This window comes from Papilio polytes, unplaced genomic scaffold, assembly GCF_000836215.1.
Source record: "Papilio polytes unplaced genomic scaffold, Ppol_1.0 DF824146.1, whole genome shotgun sequence".
NCBI classification, from domain to species: domain Eukaryota; kingdom Metazoa; phylum Arthropoda; class Insecta; order Lepidoptera; family Papilionidae; genus Papilio; species Papilio polytes.
Genome location: NW_013525058.1, coordinates 2,178,495 through 2,185,098, shown reverse-complemented (window position 1 = coordinate 2,185,098; position 6,604 = coordinate 2,178,495). Strand labels below are relative to the sequence as shown.

At 31.7% G+C, this 6,604-nt stretch overlaps 1 non-coding gene across 1 annotated transcript; it reads right to left on the bottom strand.

Moving 5' to 3' along the window:
- Positions 1-4,530: 4,530 nt before the first annotated feature.
- On the bottom strand, positions 4,531-4,603 carry Trnav-aac. Its single transcript has one exon. It is a non-coding gene; the product is annotated as a tRNA-Val (tRNA).
- Positions 4,604-6,604: the final 2,001 nt, after the last annotated feature.

Below are 6,604 nucleotides of genomic sequence, written 5' to 3'. Positions count from 1 at the left end.
ACCCCCACTATTAATTCCGTTTCCTTATATGTTGCTTACAATATTGTTGTTTTAAATAAAAATAAATAGATGATAAATAACATAGATTAACGAATAACTTTTAAGAATATATAAAAATAGTTAAAAAGCTAACATGAGTTATCATGCAAATGACAGTAACAAGATTTCATAGGATACATGCAATGCAGTACATTTCGGCCAACCGGCGCTCACTAATGAAGGCGTGTAAATTTACCGTAGCACCTAACAAGACTTCCATTCAGGAGTTATTATTCGTTATTCCGACGGCTGTTGTCAGTCAATGGCCTTTACGCCTTTCATAACTGTACCTTTTAATGCCGTTCCTATACAAGTCAATAGCTTAGGGTTGGTATACAATTTTAATACGCGTTTGTTAGCGAGTATAATTATAGCCGCACTGAAAGTGGAATTAAAAATTTTAATTCATAAAGGAGATGTTTTTTTTCACGTTTTTTTTTTGTTATGAATCTTGTAACAAGCAGATGTTTTTTTAAATATCATAGAATTTTGTTTAAAATTTAAAGATACTGTATTTTGATATTATCACAGTTGATTTTTTCGCAAATAAATCGTATATCTTCATTCTTATTTTGCCTTCTGTTAAAATTGACCTATGTTTTAATTACCTACATCTTTAGAGCGCACACACATTTGACTAAACTATCGCACAACTGTTTAGTCTTGCTTCGATTCTTATGAGTTTATGTGTTGTGTTTTAATTGTGCAACTAAACAGTTGAATGGGCTGCAAAATAATCGACAATCGCACAAGAGTAGTGCTATATTTAGTCTAAAGGTGTGCTCGATCTTAAACGAACTCGTAGCTTAAATTCAGATACTGTATTTTCTTATTTTATTTAAGTGGTACCGCTGAAGGAGTTGCGCTTCCAAGTAATTTTTAGTATGCCAAAATAGTTATTTTACTAGAACGCTTAACCGAACAGGGTCATTTACACTAAAGATTCAATATACGACACTTAATAGCAGCTGGAAAGGATTCAAATTCACGCAAAGTACTGTATAAAATATGAATTTGGATGCTGTTCTGCTTGTCTAGGCCGGAAAGATGTGCCATATTTCACAGCAATTGTTTCCTTTATTCCTATATAGTCTCTAAAGTGTATTTTAGATTTATTTGAGGTTATATTGCACAGTTCATCAGTTCATTTTGTGCAATACATATTTTTTATTTGCTTGCTTTTACCGTAAACCACGTCATATTCAAATCAAATAGTTTGAGTTATCATATTTTTGACATAATAAAATGTAGTAACTAAAACTGTATTTTAGATTTAAATACTTAAGAGTAAATAATACATGTCTAAAAATAACTTATATATAAACACCGTATTCGTTTTCCACTCTTCCAGTAGTCGGTAACTTGTTTTCAATTGTATTATGTTTGCATGACGGAATTGAATGCCTTCCCGCGGCTTGAACAAATCGCTTTGTGTTTGCAAATGCAGTCATTGTTTTGAGTGTTTTGTAGAAATAATATCTATATTTATAAAGCCAGCAGTATTATTCTTTATTATTAATTCCAAAATTCTTCTGTCATAGCAGTTGTATATTAAATTATAACGTATATGTTTTTTTCACAGAAATAAGAAATACGAAGTGCCTATTGTTAAAATAATCGGTACCGTGCCGGAGAAGCGACGCATCACTAGATCATTAGCATACACGTCCCATCCCTATGACAGCTGTCAATGTCAATCAAAAGAGTTAAAGATGAGGGCGCCATTTTGGCGGGGATAAGCAGATTGTATCGAAGTACAATTACGTTGTTATCAATTATTATTGTCTAAAATTATGAAGTTTACATTAAGAAATGCTCCTGTATCGGTACATTATTTAAGCGACTTAAATCAAATTCTCCAACTATTGTTGTTTGGCGTGCTTTGTACCGAAATGTCAATCAGAAACTTAGTTTGCATATATTAGAAGTGCGCTAGGACTGGGAGCACGTTTGACCAAAGTACAAAGCACGCTTTAAAGCAAATTTGCATATCCTGCATAATGAAACTAAGGTGTAAATTTGCAGCACAATTGCCACATACGTATAATATACTTACTGCCAAATAACAATTACAATTAACAATTATTTTTAATTTACTTGTAAACTATCACTAATATTATAATGTAAGCATTCATTAATAAGATAGTACTAACACTACAAATTAATTAAAAAACAAGTTTTAAGTTGAAGTAACTGTACAATCATGAAGGAAATTTGTACTCGTATATTGTTTTACTCTCCATTATTAAAGAAACATTTTTGTAATTAAGCACAATTTATGAAACTGACAAAGCATCTATCTGGTACACTAAACTGATACTAAGGGCCTGTCCTGCCACTGGCTGATAGAGGCTCAGATAGCTTAAAAATGACGTCACTGTCAGATAAGAGAACTAAATCCGATATATCCATCAAGTATTTTACAAGTTGGTTTGTTATCAGACAATTTACAATTCAGTGGGACAGGCCTAAAATTTAAATATGTAACTGCGTCTTCAATGATGAGGCCACGCTAAAAATCTAATTTCTATTATAACTTTGACGTCTGTCAAAATGTACGAGTATCTAAAAACTTACGAATTAAAGAGCTTATGGTTCGTTTCAGTATACGGTCGTTAATGTGTTTATTGTCTTCATCAGTAACATAACTAGTATTGTTTGTATTATTTCAAAGATAAAGAAATGATGTTTATATTGTAATAGTTATATCCATTAAAATTATTGTAATTAATTAAAAAGATAATAACAATTTGGAGTATATTCGTGTTTTATTAACCAAATATTAATTCAACAATTTAACTGACCATTACAGATAACCGTGTCTTGCAATATGACGCAATATATGTTTAAATAATGGCATATAATTTGGATCGCTTCCAGACAATGTTTATGGTATAATGATTCTGATATAACAATAACAATTATGGTGATCGTTTATGATATCTCCATTTGATAGCGGTCAAACGATATTCCGAAGATATTAAAGGACTTGAATAAATATTCCCTATTCCTCTATTAGCTATTACATATAATACCATTGGAGTGTCTGTTTGTAATATCAACAAGAAAAATTCCAGATTTCGGGAAGATGATGTATTTGCGTTGCTCATAACGAAAATCGCGTTTAATTTTTTTTCTGTTCGCAAGCCGCGTTTGTTTCAGGTAATCTCCAAAACGACTGGACCGATTTCGATTGGACTTTCCCCGATGGGTAGCTGACGTAGACCTGTATATTATAGGATGTTTTTTTTATTTTATCTTAATATTGCGTAGCCGCCTTCGGCTACGGCTGTTGCCCCTTGGCAACAGCTAGTCTTAAATAAATGAAATAACATTATTCTTGTAATCTATCGCGGATACCACGGTAAATAAACTTTAAACTGTACTGTTCTCACTGGACTGGAAAATTATTAGAATAATGCAAAACGACCATTAGCAAGGAGGTGTTTTCACTATCCTTGTCAGATATGCAAAAATCGCACCGCTATCAACATGGACTTATATTACATTATAATACAAGTCAATACAACAACCGTATCCATTGGTTTTTCACCAATACCCATGCATTTTTTTTTACACCAGAAATGAGGTCGATAACAACATTTATAAGTAAACGAATTCTTTGCTATTTTGTAATATTCAGGTGTAATAAATTTCTCAAATAAACTTGATTTTTTTTTATAAAATAGTGTGCACAACATCGGCAATTACCACAAACCGTAAAGCTTTCAGCGCTGTGCAACGCTTTACAAATGTGCGGTCGCACGAACGGAATTCAATATAAATTTACAACATTCGTTTTGTATGGTTTTATATTTTCTCTTGTAAACATACTTACATTTCTTAACACAACATTAGTTGTATATCGGTTAATTTCAGAATGGAGGAATTTTCCAGATCTGACTTCAATTCCTCCAAGAAGCGAGCGTTTCTTTGTTAAAAGCCTGCAACGAATCTGCGGTCCTCTGATGTTGCAGAAGACCATTGGCCTCGATAAGCATCTCGATATTCCCGCGTTCGTTTGCTTCCTTTTTTTTTATAAAAAAAGGAAATATTAAGAAACAATACAAAATTTAAATGGCCGATTAAATTGCCAGTTTTTTTTTACAAATTCGCGTAATAATGCCTCTTTGAGACATGTGAAAAGTAGTTTTAAATATGTATACTTTTCTCCGGCTATTCTGTGGTAGAGTTTTAAATTGAATGCACTACCATATTCAAAACGGCTTCCCCTACTATAACAAGTTTACCTTGAACATTGTTCCGCCATTTCCCTACGATGTAACTTTATTGGACTTCAGTACGTAGACCAGACGTAAATGTTTATTGGATTCTTTATCTCTGTGCCAGAGCCGAAACCTATAACAACAATATTCTAACTGCTTGAATCTACTTAAGAAAAAAAAAATAATCCTTAACTATTAAAAAAATGCTTTTATAAAACTAAACCATTCACATAACAAAATTAAAGGATACCTTTTCTAAAAAAAATGTTTCCGCCCGGGATCGAACCGGGGGCCTTCTGCGTGTTAGGCAGATGTGATAACCACTACACCACGGAAACTTAAGATGTTAGAAGCAAAATAAAAACAAGTAAATTCTTAATTTTGAAAACGGACAAGGAATATTTTGTTATACATTTTTACCAATTATCTAACTGTTCATCGATTTTTTATTTTTTGCCATGCATTTAAAATGTACCAATCTAAATCTATACTAATATTTTAAAGATGAAAGATTTGTATTTTTGTATGTATTGAAATAACTCAAAAACTACTGGGCCGATTTTAAAAATTTTTCCACCATTAGAAAGGTAATTTATCTGTGAGTATGAGGCCATATTAATTTCACGCGGGCAAAGTCACGAGCAAGACCTAGTAACTAATACATTCAGTGGCATATGGAATGGTGTTGAGTTTAAATGTAAATTAATTCAATTAATCAGTGCGCTGGAGCGTGCGCGGTGTCTCAAAGCGGTAATTTACATTAAGTCATTTGACCGTTCAAAATACGGTTTAGTGATTGTAGGATGGAATTGCGAGAATACGAGTGGACGGGGACGTACTGTTCATTAAAATGTATGCTTTGAAGCGATTTCTTTGATGTAGCAAGCGTAACAATCCAGTATGGACTTAACTAATACTTATAAGAAGGCTAAGAACTATATGAAAAGTTTCTTTATGTTGAATATAAGAGAAGGAAAAGACAATATACGTAGCGATGTATTCTTACATTTTTTAAAACATCTGTGTAGATAATATCTTTAATGTATAATCTATTCAAATGATACCGTTAAAAATACAGCATAAAAGGGTTGAATGTTTTAAAGCTTAATTCAATAAGTAATAAGCTAAAAGCTTTCATGCTGCAAGCACAAAGATGCTAAATTTAATTAAAACTTTAACACTGCCTTTTCGAGTTATTGAATTTTGATTCTGCAATATCGTATTTGCCACTAGTAAGTATTTACAATAATTATCTGTTAACAATAATTTTAAACGAGCAAAATGTAGCAAATATTACTAAGGTTTAGTTTGTATATAATTAAAAGAAACGGTTAAACCTTGCCTCTCAACTTTAATAAAAAAGACAAAGTAACAATTAGGTATGTATGTGCAAAATTCAATCGTGATCGCGAATAAGTATTTTTAATTGTACACGACAATTGTATTTTTATTTAATTTATTTTCCTCGAAATAACGATGAAAACAAATTGCGAGCTAATTTATTTTTGGTGCTTCGCGTTCTTGAATTGTTACCATGACAACGCCTCAGCTATCTCACATTGAATTGAAAACTTTTTCGTGTGTTTAGACTGTGGTCCAAGTTAAAAATTTTAATCATTCGCAATACTTAGTAATAGAATTAACTATTTAAGATTTGAATTTATTTTAATTACAACTGTAATTAAAGATAATGAAGCTTAAGTTTCTATTAAAGTATTATTTTTTTAAATGTTATGATCACTAAAGTGACATACATTCATGTAGAAAACAAAAACATTTCTACTGTCTTAACATCGATATTAAAAATATTGCTATCTTTGTTTAAAAAATAAAAGAGGTTTAGAGGGATGCCAATATGTTTTTTACAAGTGTTACGTCAGTCTGAAATGTTACGTTGACTCTTTAAAAATATTAATGACTAGCTGATGGTCGAGACTTCGTCCGCGTGGAATTAAAAAACAGTTAAAAATAGCCCATGTTAACGATAACCACCGATATCGATTTTCAAATCGGCTAAGTACCTTTTAATTTACTTTCCTCTAATATTAGTATAAATGCAAATAGTTTTTCGCTTGTGCCTTGCGTTGTTTTCCAGTTCGTACTCTGTAAAATATCTGGGCAATGAATCTTTATTGCCGTGTTGTTTGACTCCCGCTATTTGTACCGCTTCAAACATTCTTTGACATCAGTCTTTCCCCGGAAAACCGTCTCAAGTCACCGTTCCTTTTAATTCTATATTTTCTTATTATGTTCTGTACTATATTTTTTACGATAATTTTCTCACATTATATTATTGGTGTTTTTATAAATACATTCAAAACCGTATAAAGATGGGCATT